This window comes from Dipodomys spectabilis, unplaced genomic scaffold, assembly GCF_019054845.1.
Source record: "Dipodomys spectabilis isolate Male_0828 unplaced genomic scaffold, ASM1905484v1 ptg000145l, whole genome shotgun sequence".
Taxonomy (NCBI): domain Eukaryota; kingdom Metazoa; phylum Chordata; class Mammalia; order Rodentia; family Heteromyidae; genus Dipodomys; species Dipodomys spectabilis.
Genome location: NW_024870822.1, coordinates 14,176,185 through 14,190,441, shown reverse-complemented (window position 1 = coordinate 14,190,441; position 14,257 = coordinate 14,176,185). Strand labels below are relative to the sequence as shown.

The 14,257-nt window shown below is 35.9% G+C and overlaps 1 protein-coding gene across 1 annotated transcript in view; it reads left to right on the top strand.

The window, feature by feature from the left end:
- The window catches only part of Nell1 (neural EGFL like 1), an 837,848-nt gene that overhangs the window by 674,305 nt on the left and 149,286 nt on the right, over nt 1–14,257 (top strand). The gene's annotated exons all lie outside the window — the stretch shown is intronic.

The window sequence follows — 14,257 nt, the reverse complement described above, 5'->3', positions numbered from 1 at the left end:
GGATGAAGAGTTGGCGATTATCACAAAGATGAGTAAAAACATTGAACAGACTTTTATTCCAAGAAAGTAAATTTGACATTCATTTCAATATGGATTCCTGATTTTAAGGTTGCAGACTAACATGGGAGTGACTACCGAGACAAGACTAATTGTGAAGTAAACTGTTGAATCTGCTAAGAGTTTGGGAAAATTGATAGCCACTTCTATACCTGTTTAGTTGACTATAGGAACCTTTATCGTGGGTATGAATGTTGAAAGATCTTATTTTATTTGAAAAGCATGTTAAACGGAATAGAGAATTCCATGGAGACCTGGAAGCAATAGAGCAGATTGGCTGGAGTTATCCACAAGAATGGAAATCTTCTCACTAGATAGACATATCCAAGTAATTTGTTTAGTATCTTGGTTCTCCAGGATTTTACATAAGTTAACTTCCTTAATTTGTGTATTTGTTCTACAGGATTAGATTTTATTCTTTCATCCCCAACTTGCAATCAAGGAAACTAAAAGCTCTGAAAACCTGAAGGCTTAAAGTTAAACAGGAATAAACACAGGGACCCAGGGACCCAAGGACCCAGAGCTGCTCTTTTTAACACCTACAATGTTTTTCAACTTTGTTTCACAAAGTAGCTATTGTTATATGTGAAAAAAATCTCACGTGCATTTTGTCTTTTCTTTAACGTTTTGGGGCCTAGGCAGGGAATATCCTTTCCTTAGACCTTCATTTGCAGAGCTGGAAAGTGTGTGAGCAGAGCTCACTGCTATTTCCAACAATTGTGTATTGTTTCTGAATTAACCAATTCTTAATTTTCGAAGGCAGTATACATTAGATGACTAATCTATAGCAAACATCACATAATTTTTACAATATCAGCCCTCCTATCAATACTGAGGGTAGAGCACTGTTGCAATTAAAAGATTGAAATATTAATATCTTCAAGAGGTAATGCTTATATATGTTTATACATTCAGATACTAAATATATCAGTGAGATATGTTGAAAGTCTTTCTGTCTGGACACCAACTCTCTATTCTCCTACCCAAAAGGAACCAGAATTACCAATTTCTTTTTTGTCGGCAAATTTGCACTGATTTCAGTAGGACTCAGATGGTGGAGCTTTATCCAGAGCTCAGGAAGATTTCTTGGAGAGGCATATGCATGAGGATTTAAATGAATTTGAGGGAATCATCATCATCTTCATCATCATCATTATCATCATCATCATTATCATCATCATCATCATCATCATCATCATCATCATCATCATCATCATCATCATCATCTAGTTTTATTTGGGTACATCCAATATAACGAACATTTCTATTGAAAGTGTTAAAAATCAGTTTGGCACCAGTGGCCCATGCCAGTAACATTAGCTTCTCAGGAGGCTGAGATCTGAGGATCACAGTTCAAAGCCAGGCAGAATAGGAAAAACTCTGATACTCCTATCTCCAATTAACCACCAAAAAGTCAGAAGTGGAGCTGTGGCTCAAGTGGTAAAGCATAACTTTCAGCGTAACAGCTCAGGGGCAGCAAATAGGCCCTGAGTTCAAGCCCCACAACCAGTGCACATGCACCCCCCCCCCACACACACACATACACATGTGCATGCGTGCTCTAAAAGTCAAGATAAAATAGTAACCATCCAAACTGGAATAAGCATGAGCAATGAGGAAGAGATCCATAAAATTAACAGAAGAGATGCTGGGTGGTAATTGCTATAGTTTACTCTATTTTTCTTTTAAAAATTGTATGTAAAGGTGATATACAGAGGGGTTACAGTTACACGATTCAGGTAATGAGTACAGTTTCATTTGAACACTATCATTCTCTCCCAGTTTTCCCCTCACAGCTTTCATCCCTGCAAAGTTGTATATAGTTCATTTCCAATATAATGTCTAGTATGTGTCTAGTGGGTTTCACTGCTAAATTGAAACTAGTCAGAATGTATCATACAGCTGTAGAATAACAATCCCAGGGGAAATTCTATATCTGTGAAAAAAGTAAGAAGGCTTACACTGGAATTTATTCACGTTTAAGAAAGTTCACTATCTCTTCTGGAGGAGATCAAGCAGATTATGAAACAAATTCTAGAAAACTGGTAATGAACACATTGTTTTAAACTTCATAATCTATGTTTAACCACATGAAACATATAAAAACTTTCTACCTTAGTCTCTGGGGCAAGAGTTTAAAATAGTTTTTTCTCTTACTTAAAAGACTCATTCAGTTCCTAGCACTCATTTCACTCACTAAAAGAAATACTATTGACATGGAGAATTTCTTCATGACACAGTGGGTTCTCACCTAATATTCTAGGAGTCCTAATTCCCTTCTTATTCAATACTATAAAAGAAATACCACAGGTCATGCCATAGAGTGTGAAGCCCTGAAAGACATAAAATATTAAAAGCATAATTCTACTATTGGATATCTATGGAAATTAAATTGGCCTCTCAAATTTGTGTCTCAAATCAAAAGATGCTTGAAAAAAAATAAAAAAGCAATATCAATCCTCAGAATCAACCAAGTATGCACATTATTGATCAGAAATAAACAAAAAACAAAAACAAACCACTAATTTTGAGGACAGCCAACCAACAGAGACTGAATCAATTCATGGAGACATTAAATGTTTTTCAATACTTTCTTCAGTTCAAGTAGCTTGTAGTGGCAAGTTTTGTTGAAGCCGTTTGTACTAGGACATACCTGGAAATGCAACTTCCTTCATCAGATAAATGAATTTTTGCTCCAATGGCTTATCATCAAAAAAATCTCAGTAACTGAGTGAGTGTTCCTCTGTGAACTTGCACATCACCTGCACTGTGACTGTTTTTCTAAGGAGACATATCTACAAGGAACTAAGTTTGTAGGAGGCAGGCTTGGGGGCAAATATTTTCTGAAGTATTTTTCCAATACCAGTAATTGAATTCATCCACATTTGTAGGTTTCTGAACAAAAGACTAATAAAATAAAATACAGAGACCTGGTGGCAAAGATAATTTATAGATTGAAAAACCTATGTATTCATTGATCCTACACATGGTTAAGAATTTTCTAAGAAAATTTAATTCTTTAAAACAAATCCAGATCATGAGCTGCCACGGGAAGTAAGAAATGTACACTGAACAATTATTAGTGTAAGATTTAAATGTGATAAATTCTTTTTTTTATTGTGAAAATACCATACAGAGGGGTTACATGGGCAAGATAATGAGTACATTTTTTTTATCAATCATTGTTGCCTCCTCCTTTGTTTCTCCCCTTCCCATCCCTTCCCATCTCCCACACCCCTTCCCCTCTCCACCTTGCCGGCCAAAGTTGTAAAGTTCGTTTTTCGACATAGCATCTTGTACATCTCATTGTTGCAATGGGTCCACCTGTATCCTAATTTAAATGATATTTTTCCCTTCCCCTCCACAAATTATACCAACAGCAAATACAGTGAAAGCAGGAGTTATACCAAATGTGATCAATTCTTTAAGAAAGACATAAAGGCCTTAGAGTGGATTTTAGAGGGGGAATATTGCTTTAGTGTCTGGGGAATAAAGGAAGGATAAAGAAAAATTGTTGCAAGCAATAGGCACTTGACTACAACCTTAAGGAATGATTCATTCACATTCAGCGTAAAGTGGAAGAATGGTTTGTCTTCTTGATAGAGACTATGGTGAGAATGAAATTCTGCAGTATGAAATTACAGAGAACACCCAGGCACAAGTAGTTGAGCTATTTACTCATTTGTGCTAACTTCACACGTACCAGGATAAATTTTCCTCATAATGACTGACCACTAGACTGTCCCCCTAAACTCTCCCTTGTTTAGTTATTTAATTTCTTTCACTCATAATTATATGTCTTCCTCTAAGGTCAGTATGTGTGTTTTGTGCTTGGACTGGCAATTTCTTTAAGTGGTATAATGCTGTATATTTTATTATGACCCTTCCTTTTTAAAAAAAACCTTATAACTCTGTTTAAATGTAAGATTTAGATGGGTTGCTCTGTTTACCTTAAATTCACTTCTTCTACCTAACTCATGCATGGCACATCATGTTAAGTGTGTTTCCCTACCATATTTTTCTTATAAATTTCCCCTCCAAACTAAAATATACACGGCCACAATCTCTCAGTATCACAACCAACATTACTAAGAACAACCTATCAACTCATCTTTTATGAACCTGGATCTCCTTGGTGTACATCCAAATTATTATTAGAGGGTTGTAATGCACCCATAAATTTTATTTTAATGAGTCTGTTTCCAAATTTGGTTTTATTAGACCATATTCCTACTGACACTGAATGAGGACTATTGCCTATGTACAAACCAGGTAATAATATAATGACATTGTCTAGGTTTCTGAGGTTGCTAATCTGAGATATGTATTAATATAGATATATCATAGTCTATTATTTAGCAAGATCTTATATATATTCATATATATATGTATATATATATATATACATATATATATATATATATATATATATCAGATCATTGTTTAACTTTGATTTCTCTAGGGTCCCATAAATTGCAGTATCTCTTCCTGTGTTTCTAAACCTTTAAGCCTTCCTCTTAAAAAAATTGTATTATGTTACCCATTTAAAAATTAGGCATCTTTTCTTCTTACTTAAAGGAATATGTATTAGAATAATATAAGTAACAGCAAAGTTGGGAACATTCTGTTCCCATCATTATCATCATGTGATAATAGCTCAAAAATTTCTTCATAGCCAGGGGTACATGGACACACCTGTAATCCCTCTAATCAAGCGATAGAATAAAAGAGGGTTCTGAATACAAGTCTAGATTAGACAAAGTTAGCAATATCCTATCTCAAAAGCAAAAGAAAAAATGAAACAAAAGTGCTGGGGTCATAGCTCAAGTGGTAGAGCTTGCTAGCAAATGTAAGGTCCTGGCTTTCATGGAAGGACTCCATTCCATTGAGCTTTGGCCATCATTTAGGATGAATCTGCATCTCTGAATCATTTCTGAGTTCCAGACTCCACAGTGTTATCTATTTAAAATTATTCATCTTTTACATATCACAAATTCCCAGTGTCCAATTAACAGTCCTTAAATTTATTGCTATTTACCTTCTTCTTTGGGGGTATGACCTATAACTCTAGACCAAGATCATTTTGGGACATAATAATATCATCATGCATATTCATAGTTCTCTTACTGTAAGTTTCATGTTCCCTCTAAAGTTGATAAAAATGCATGAGATTCTCTCTGTATCTTCATTGAGTTAAGAGGAACTTTTATTGTGCACTGCCTAAAGAAATTGCCATGTTTTTATGACTTAGCTATGCTGCACATAAAGGAAAAAATGTGTTTGGTCGATAGGTGTTTGTTTTGCATCACCTTTCTGTGTGACTATGCTGACTGATTCCAGCTCTTTTTCCTTACATGATCACCTTATTACATAGTTAATATTCCATGAGTAATCAGGTTGTGGTCACCAATTTCAGGATGCTGGTGACCTACTTCAGGAGGCTGGAGTACAGTACTAGGCTGAGAAGGTATAAAAAAACAGAGGTGCGAGAGGTTTGGAGAGAAAAAGACTGAATGTTCCTGTGTCAGTCAAACAGAAAATAACACATTCCAGACACTGCTGATGGCAGCAATGACGAATTTCACAGTATGTCTTTGAATGTCACAGTTATATAAAGGATATGGCAAAGAAAAGCACCACATTTAGTCTCTATTCCTTTCCTTCTACTTAAATTATACAACCCTTTCTGTAACATTGGCTGTTAAAGCTGAAATATTCTTGCTATAAAGCAATCATAGTAGAGCATACAAAGTGTCTTTTCAGTGAAAACATAAAAGATTTTCTAAAAAATCAAATTGATGATGTCAGTTTTTCAGTTTGAGCTCTTTGGGAAGAAAAAAGTATATATGTATATATAAATGTCACCTAAAAGTTGTAAAATTGTCCACAGTACAGCACATGAAACAAAGAATTAAAAGGGACAATTAGGAAGCTTTTATTTGTTACTGTGACAAATACAAAATGGCATCTTTTCCCCATCCTCACATTGGAATTGCTTACGTGGCAGCCTAGTGAACAGGGTGAAGTATGCAAGGCTGTTACACTTGAGCATTAGTAATCGTCCTCTGTCCTAAGAGAACATCAGCAATTTAGATAAGTCCTACCATGTTTCCTGGGCAATACTAGCTACAAAATGAAAATAGCTTTTAACAATATCCTGAGTTACTGCTGGAGACACATGTAGTTCTAACCTCAGAAGTACTCCAAAGATCCGTTCACATAGTATCTGGCAGAGCAAAAGCATCTCATGGGAAGCGAAGGAAATGGGCTGCATAGAGGTTGGAATGGTCAGAGACAATGAGGCCAATGGAATTTTTGGCATAAGCCATTCATAAAAGGTAAAAGCATATTTGACCTAGTTTCACACACCTAGTGGAGCAGAAAAATAACAAACAAACGTGCATTTCACGTCAGGCATCCTGGATACATATCCTCTTTCCACTTGTTAAAAATTGCGATAGTTTCATATTCAAATGACATCTTTGAGCCTAAGATATAAAATAGGACAGTAACACCCATGTTGTGGAAATTTGGGTTGAGGACTAAATGCAGCAATGTAGGTGTAGCTCTATGCCTTGAATGCAGCATATTTTACAGTATAGTTTTGGTCCCTTTCTTTGACTTAAAGTTTTAGAAACAGGAAAAGAGTTATGTTACCTTTGTAGTTTCAGAAAAGATATTCAAATGTAATATCACCATCAAGTATTTATATTTAAGATTTGAAAAAGAATAGGTATAGGTGTAGATAACTCAATTTGCCTTCTAACAAATTCTGGTTTTCACAAAGGGGCCCTTGCTTGCTCTTTTTCATATTTTTTTTGCTGGTGTTAACCAAGACACATATTTTATCCTGATAAAATATGTGATAAAACAATTAATTTTGTGTTTATTTCCATGCTCTAAATATCTTCTACCCTCTTTCGCTTGAGAGAGAAATTAATCCTGCCAATTGTAGTAAAATACTGAAGATTGAAGGCAGGCAAGTTAGCTACAATATTTTACTTTACAAGAAGAAATTCACAAATTTCAGTTTTTGGCATGAAATGCTGGTTTTTCTCATGGTGCAATGTTAAAGTCCAGCTATGGCCTGGGCATTCAGATAGATATTGTGTAAGGTAAGTGGCTCATCTTTACTTTTTCACCAGGTTATCAAGTATGATCATGGAGGGAGAAAGGCTAACTGAAGAGGAAAGTGGGGACTGTGAAGAATTTTAATGTTGGTGACAGTCTTCATTTTTTACAATTATCTTTCAGTAGTTGTGCAAAGCAGTTACCATCCAACAAAATAGTTTGAATGCCATTTCCATTCGTGTCTTGTGCAATAACCTTGATATCTTTGTTTTTCATACTCAAGTAATCCAGTTGTATTCACATGATTCCAAGAATACCTTGAATTACAAACCCTTAACCAAAGAGCACATCCGGAAAAGATTTTTCTTAGTCATCTATCAGCAGCCTATAAAGTCGAGTAGGGAGTCGGAATGCCTACCAAGTGCTTCTCAAGTCACTAGAGAATGAGCTGAGCATTGCAACTCTTCTTCTTCTTCTTTTTTTACTTTTTTATTTTACTATGTTTTATGTAAAAATACTGTACACAGGGGTTACAGTTACATGAGTGAGGTAATGAGTACATTTCCTGTCGAGCATTGGTGCCTCCTCCTTTGTTTTTCCCCTACCATCCCTTCCCTCTCCACTTCCCCAACTCCTCCCGCCAAAGTTGTAAAGTTCGTTTTCAACATAGCGTCTTGTACTACTTCTAATCAGAGAAGGTTATAAGGTGAGAGCAAGAAAGGGTTAGTGGACCTTACTGACATTGGTAGATGTTTCAGGAATTAAGGAGCTACTCACTTCTCAATAGACTATAGGGAAACATTGACAGAATGGGGTAGTAGTGGAGTCTCCTGTGGAGTTTACATTTTCTGCTGCTGAAGTGGATATGGAAATGTACAATACAGATTCAGATGTATACCAAAAGTTACACTCTTTCTTTTTTTTTCTTTTTCTTTTTTAGTCAGTCATGGGGCTTGAACTGTGGCCTGGATGCTGTCCCTGAGTTCCTCACCTCAAGGCTAGTGCTCTACCACTTGAGACACAGGGCCACTTCTGGTTTTCTAGTGGTTTATTGGAGATAAGAACTTCATGGACTTTCTTGCCTGGACTGGCTTTGAACCATGGTCCTCAGATCTCAGCCTCCTGAGTAGATAAGATTACAGGTGTGAGCCACTGGCACCCAGCCTTCTCTTTTTTTATCTTAAAATTTAACCTTCTTTCATTTCGGGGACCAGTCAGTATTCAATCTTGGCCCTATTGAGTAAGGGTCCTTCTCAGCATTTTATGGACAGCTTGGGCTCTCATGAAGCCCAAAGCATTTGGGTACATCATACAATCAACATTATTTATTGCAAGTATGTTCATAGACCCAACCCAGGTGAACTCTTCAATATGGAGGTTTGTGACAGGAAGCCAACTCAAACTGCCTTCAACAAAAACAGGACATGTTTACACATACTTGAGAAGTTCAGAGAAAATCTAGCCTCAGGGGATGGCTGGATAAAAATGTTCAAACAACATTATGAATCTTTGTCTCATATATGTTTTTATTGGTCGATTTTATGATTAACCAGATCTTGTTAATCATAAAACATTGCCTCCTGTGCAATATTGGCCCAGGCATACAACCTCCCAGATTAGTTATCCTGACAGATCGATCTTCTTTTATTCTTTTGCTGTTAGTGCATATGAATTGAAAAATAAAATAGCATTATGGTATTTTCATGCATGTATACAATGTGCATTGATCTTTTCTAACATTGGTTCTCATTATGATGATTGGATTTAGTAAGGTCGGTAAATTTTTCTGTGTGAACTGATTTCTGAGAAAGAGAGAAACATCCGCAATGGAAAATTAGAAATGATTTTGATCCATTCATCTACTGAGAGGCATCTGGGTTGGTTCCATAGCTTAGCTATGGTAAATAATGCTGCAGTAAACACAGTTGTGCTGGTAGCTTTAGTATGGTCTTGTTTGTGATCCCAAAAGTGGGATTGCTGGGTCATAGCGGAGCTCTATGTGGAGTCTTTTGAAGAAACTCCATACTGCTTTCCAAAGTGGTTGAACAAGTTTACACTCCCACCAACAATGCAGTAGGGTTCCCTTCTGTCCACATCCCCTCCAGCATCTGTTGTTATTAGAGTTCTTGATTATAACCATTCTAACTGGGGTGAGGTGGTATCTCAATGTTGTTGTTGTTTTTTAATTTTAATTTTAATTTTTTGTGAACATACTGTACAGAGGGGTTACAATTACATGGGCAAGATAATGAGTACATTTCTTATCAAGCATTGCAGCCTCCTCCTTTGTTTACCCTTCACATTCCTTCCCCCCGCCCCCCCCCCATCGTCCCCCCCTCCCCCCCCCCCCACACCAAAGTTGTAAAGTTCGTTTTCGACATGACAACTTGTACTTCTCATAGTTGCAACGGGTCCACCTGTATCCTTAAACGACTTGTTTTCCCCATCTCCCCTCCACAAATTATAGCGACATCAAATATAGTGAAAGCAGGGGTTATACTGTGGGGGAGGGACATACAAAGCAACAAAGAAATAATCTTATAAATGCATTAGAAACAAATGTATGAAAGAAAAAAAAACATTTAAATACATATCTAAGGGTTCATTTTCCTAACATCACATTATCTGACCTTTTCTGCTCAATGTTGTTTTGATTTGCATTTCTTTCATGGCTAGAGAGGTTGAGCATTTCTTCATGTGTCTATTGGCCATCCTTCTTTCCTCTTCAGAGAAGTTTCTCTGTAAATCTTTAGCCCACTTATTTATTGGGCAATTGTTTCTTTGAGGATTTGTTGTTGGGGGATTTAATTTTTTGAGTTCCAGGTATATTTTAGATATGAGACCCGTGTCTGTTGTATGGCTAGTGAAGATTTTCTATTGATCTTGCTAGCTATGTCCTTTGCCATGCAGAAGCTCTGCAATTTCATGCAATCCCATTTGCCCAACCTTTCTTTGATTTGTTGTGTTTCTGAGTCTATGGAACCAACCCAGATGCCCCTTGGTAGATGAATGGATCAAAAAAATGTGGTATATATACACAATGGAATTCTATGGCTCCATCAGAAAGAATGACATTGCCCCATTTGTTAGGTAATTGAAATGCTTGGAAAAAATTATATTAAGTGAAGTAAGCCAGGCCCAAAGAAACATAGGTCCCATGGTTTCTCTTATTTGCAATAACTAGTATATGTCTGAGACAAGCAGAAATGGTCAGATAAGTTGATGTTAAGAGAAATGAACCCCAAGTAAAGGACTCAAATGTTTTTTTTTTTCTTTTTTGCTATTGTGTCTAACATATTTATAAGATGATTTCTTTGTTGCTTTGTATGTCCCTCCCCCATGGTATAACCCCTGTTTTCACTGTAGTTGATGTTCATATAATTTGTGGAGGGGAAGGGAAAAAACAAATTGTTTAAATAGGATACAGGTGGACCCATTGCAACAATGAGATGTACAAGTCGTTATGTCGAAAATGAACTTTACAACTTTGAAGAGGGGGCAGGGTGAGGGTGACGAAATGGGGAGAATGGGAAGGGATGGGAAGGGCAAACAAAGGAGGAGGCTACAATGCTTGATAAGAAATGTACTCATTATCTTGCCCGTGTAATTGTAACCACTTATACGGTATTTCCACAATTAAAAAAAAAGAAAATTAGGAATGATTTTTTTTTAGGAATAGACTATAAATGTAGTTATTATAAAAATAACCAGTATCTAAATGGGCACAGACAGAGTCTTTCCAAAATGGGAGCCCGGCTTTCAGAGTCCTGTTTCTCTTGCCTCACCACCTCTGCAATCCATCTCTTGTTTTTGTGGACTGCTGAGATTGAGTCTCTGTGTGCTTTACCTACCCGTGCAGGGAGTTTTTCTATTTGTATTTGTCAGTATTGGGAGAAGTCTGTCTTTCTTGTCTTCTCCTTTGCTATTAAAACCCTTTGTAGTTGCAGGAGGTTATTCTCCATGTTGAAATTCAGTTTTCAGGAATGATACATGACCTTCAGGTAACTCTGTATGGCAGAACTGAAATGCAGAGTCAGACAATTCTTGGAGGGAACCAAGGGGTAAATATTAGTGAGAGATTGCAAACAACAGTTCATTCTATTTCCCACACATACACTTGCTTTATACGCAAGTTTTTCTTTTACTTGACCCACAATAGGTCACACACTCAAAATGGACTCGCTAAATGATTTTATTCTTGCTATTCTTCAGTCAGTTGCTTTTATAGAAAATTTAGAGGGAAAAATAGTAACAGTTCAAAGGCTTTATCAGGAACTTTTGAGTATGTGGCCCATAAGAGAGCAATTAAAATAAGATTGAATTTTCTGATTTATTGTCTACAGTTCTGCTTCAGAGAGCCTTAAAAAATTCGATTTGGGTTCACTAGCCTAATTTCTCATCATACAGACAAATTGAAGTTCTAAGACATTGTGATTTGTTCACAAAGTAAGAAGATTTATGACTACTTCTTCCTGAAGCTTTACTTTTGATCCCAGGCACTGTAGGATGATACTTATGATACATTTTAATGACTACAATCATTACAATAATGCCACATAAAACAGAAATAATAGCAATGAGGATTAAAGCCTGTAGGTGCTCTACATATAGCTGATATGGTCTAGCACTGGGATTAAATATTAATTATTTGTTATTTCCTATTTTACCAGCTAGAATTAAACTTATTATCTCACAACAGTTTTCTAGACAAATAGAAAGCATTCTTGAACGGCTTCTAAGTTGAATAAGAATGAATGAATGAATAAATAAAAAGGTAAATTAAAGTGACCAATGTTAACTGAGCTCATTTTTTTATCATCCTGTCATGAAATACAATAAAAATGCATGACAATTACAAGCAATTCAGTGCATGTTAAATGTAGGTATATTAACTGTATTTAAATTGTAAATGCTATTTAAATTAGCACTTTCAATGAACATGTTCACGTAACCACAAATTTTTATTTTTATACGAATATTATGTTCCTAAATTTTTAAAGTGGACTAGGAATAACAATGTTACAAAATAAAATATTTGATAAGTAGAAATAATTGAATTCCCAGAAAATATATTGAAACCAGAAGTTTCAAACTGTAATATTGTTAAATGTGCTTGGCACACTAAAAAATCTTTGTTATTAGTTTTCTAAAATTGTATTTGAATAATACTATTTCTTTATAAAGTTGTCTTTTTTATTTACTTTTCACAATTCTAATTGTTATTTATTAGAGTATTTTTTACTGTAAAACTGCGAATAGTTGTACAAAGGGGTTACAATTTTAACTTACCTATTTACATGTCCAGCACTTATTGATCAGTTAGTTACCACTTCCATTATTCTCCACATCTGCTCCTTCACCCAGATTCATTTCATACTTCCAGTTTCCTTTATCATATATGTACACTGAGTATTTTGACTATTTCCAAGTTGTGTTTCTCAGAGCAGCCTTTACTATTCATTAGACTATGTTGGAGGCCAAACAAGTTACTCTATGTCTTTCACTCTTATTTTACCCAGAGCTGCTCTTTCATCTCTTAAATTGTGAGAAGAGCAAATGAGCTCATGATTTAAGACAGATTTTCTATAAAAATCCCTGAAGAACCCCTAGTCTTATAATCTGTAAGGCCATGTTTAGTTGTGACTTGTTTCTGATTGCTACAAAAATTCTACCCAGCATGCACTTGGGTCTAAGTGCTTTTTCTATCCCAGGAGTCACCATGATGTTACTGGTCTTGTTATTCCTTAATCTTTTACCTCTTCCTCCTCATGTTGGTTCTACACATTACGATTATGGCTGTTTAGCATCCCAAGAATGACTTGAATGTACACCCTCACCCATATAGTGAAGAACAGAGGATTATCTTGATTTTGGTTAGTCTGTTTTGCAGTTCTTGTTTTTATTGTTGTTATAAGAAACAGGATTCTAGTTTTCAGTGCTGGGTTCGTGATTTTAGATTTGTCACGGTGTTTTCTATTAACAGAACACGAAATCATGTGCCCTGAGGTAATTGAGGTCAATGGAAATGTTTCCCATGAAGATAATAGAAGACATCAGATTCTGGGCCATCAGAAAATTGTCTGAGACAAACTGTTCTTTCCACATGCTATTTCCTTTTACAGGATTTTCATTAGTTCCTCTGCATCATCAATTATTATCATGCCCTAAGCAGATGACTCACCAAACTATATTTCTAAAAATCCTTTCCAAACTTTAGATCCAAATGCTGCTTTGAAATTGATTTTTAATGTGTTCATGGCTCTCAACCTAGACAAAAAATAGAGCATATTTTTCTCATCCTGAATTAATTTCTTCTGCTGATGATTGAAATTATTTTTCTTCCCACTGACTCCTCTTTCTTTGAAGACTTCCCCTTGCCAATTTCTGGAATAAAATTTTAATTAAATCAGTAATGACACCTAGGAAAATGCTTACTGGCCCAAGAAGGACACCAGGCCCATGCTGGGACAACTAGATTCTGTCTTTTAGAGATTTCAGCCAGTTATTAGCAACCACTGGATTGATAAAGCCATGCATAGGTAGAAACAGTTGATGACAAGCCAATGAAGTCCATAGAAAAATATAGTAAAAATGTTTAATGAGGAAACATAGGTCCCATGGTTTCCCTTATTTTCAATAACTAGTATGTCTAGGACAAGCAGAAAAGGTCACGTAAGAAGATGTTAAGTGAAATGAACCCCAAATAGGGACATAGTGGGTTTTTTTCTTTCTTGCTGTTGTTTCTAATGTATTTATAAGGTACCATGTGAATTTTTTGTTGCTTTGTATGTCCCTCCCCCATGGTATAACCCCTGTTTTCACTGTATTTGATGTTGGTATAATTTGGGGAGGGGAAGGGAAAAAACAAATTGTTGAAATAGGGATAAAGGTTGACTCATTTCAACAATGAGATGTACAAGCCACTATGCTGAAAAGCGAACTTTACAATTTATGCCGGTGTGTGTGGTGGGGGGTGGGGTGTAGTTGAGGAGATGGGAGGGAAGGGATGGTAAGGGAAAAACAAAGGAGGAGGCAAAAATGCTTGATAAGAAATGTACTCATTGCTTTGCTCATGTAACTGTAACCACTCTGTACAGTATTTTTACACTAAAAAGCTTATTTAAAAAAA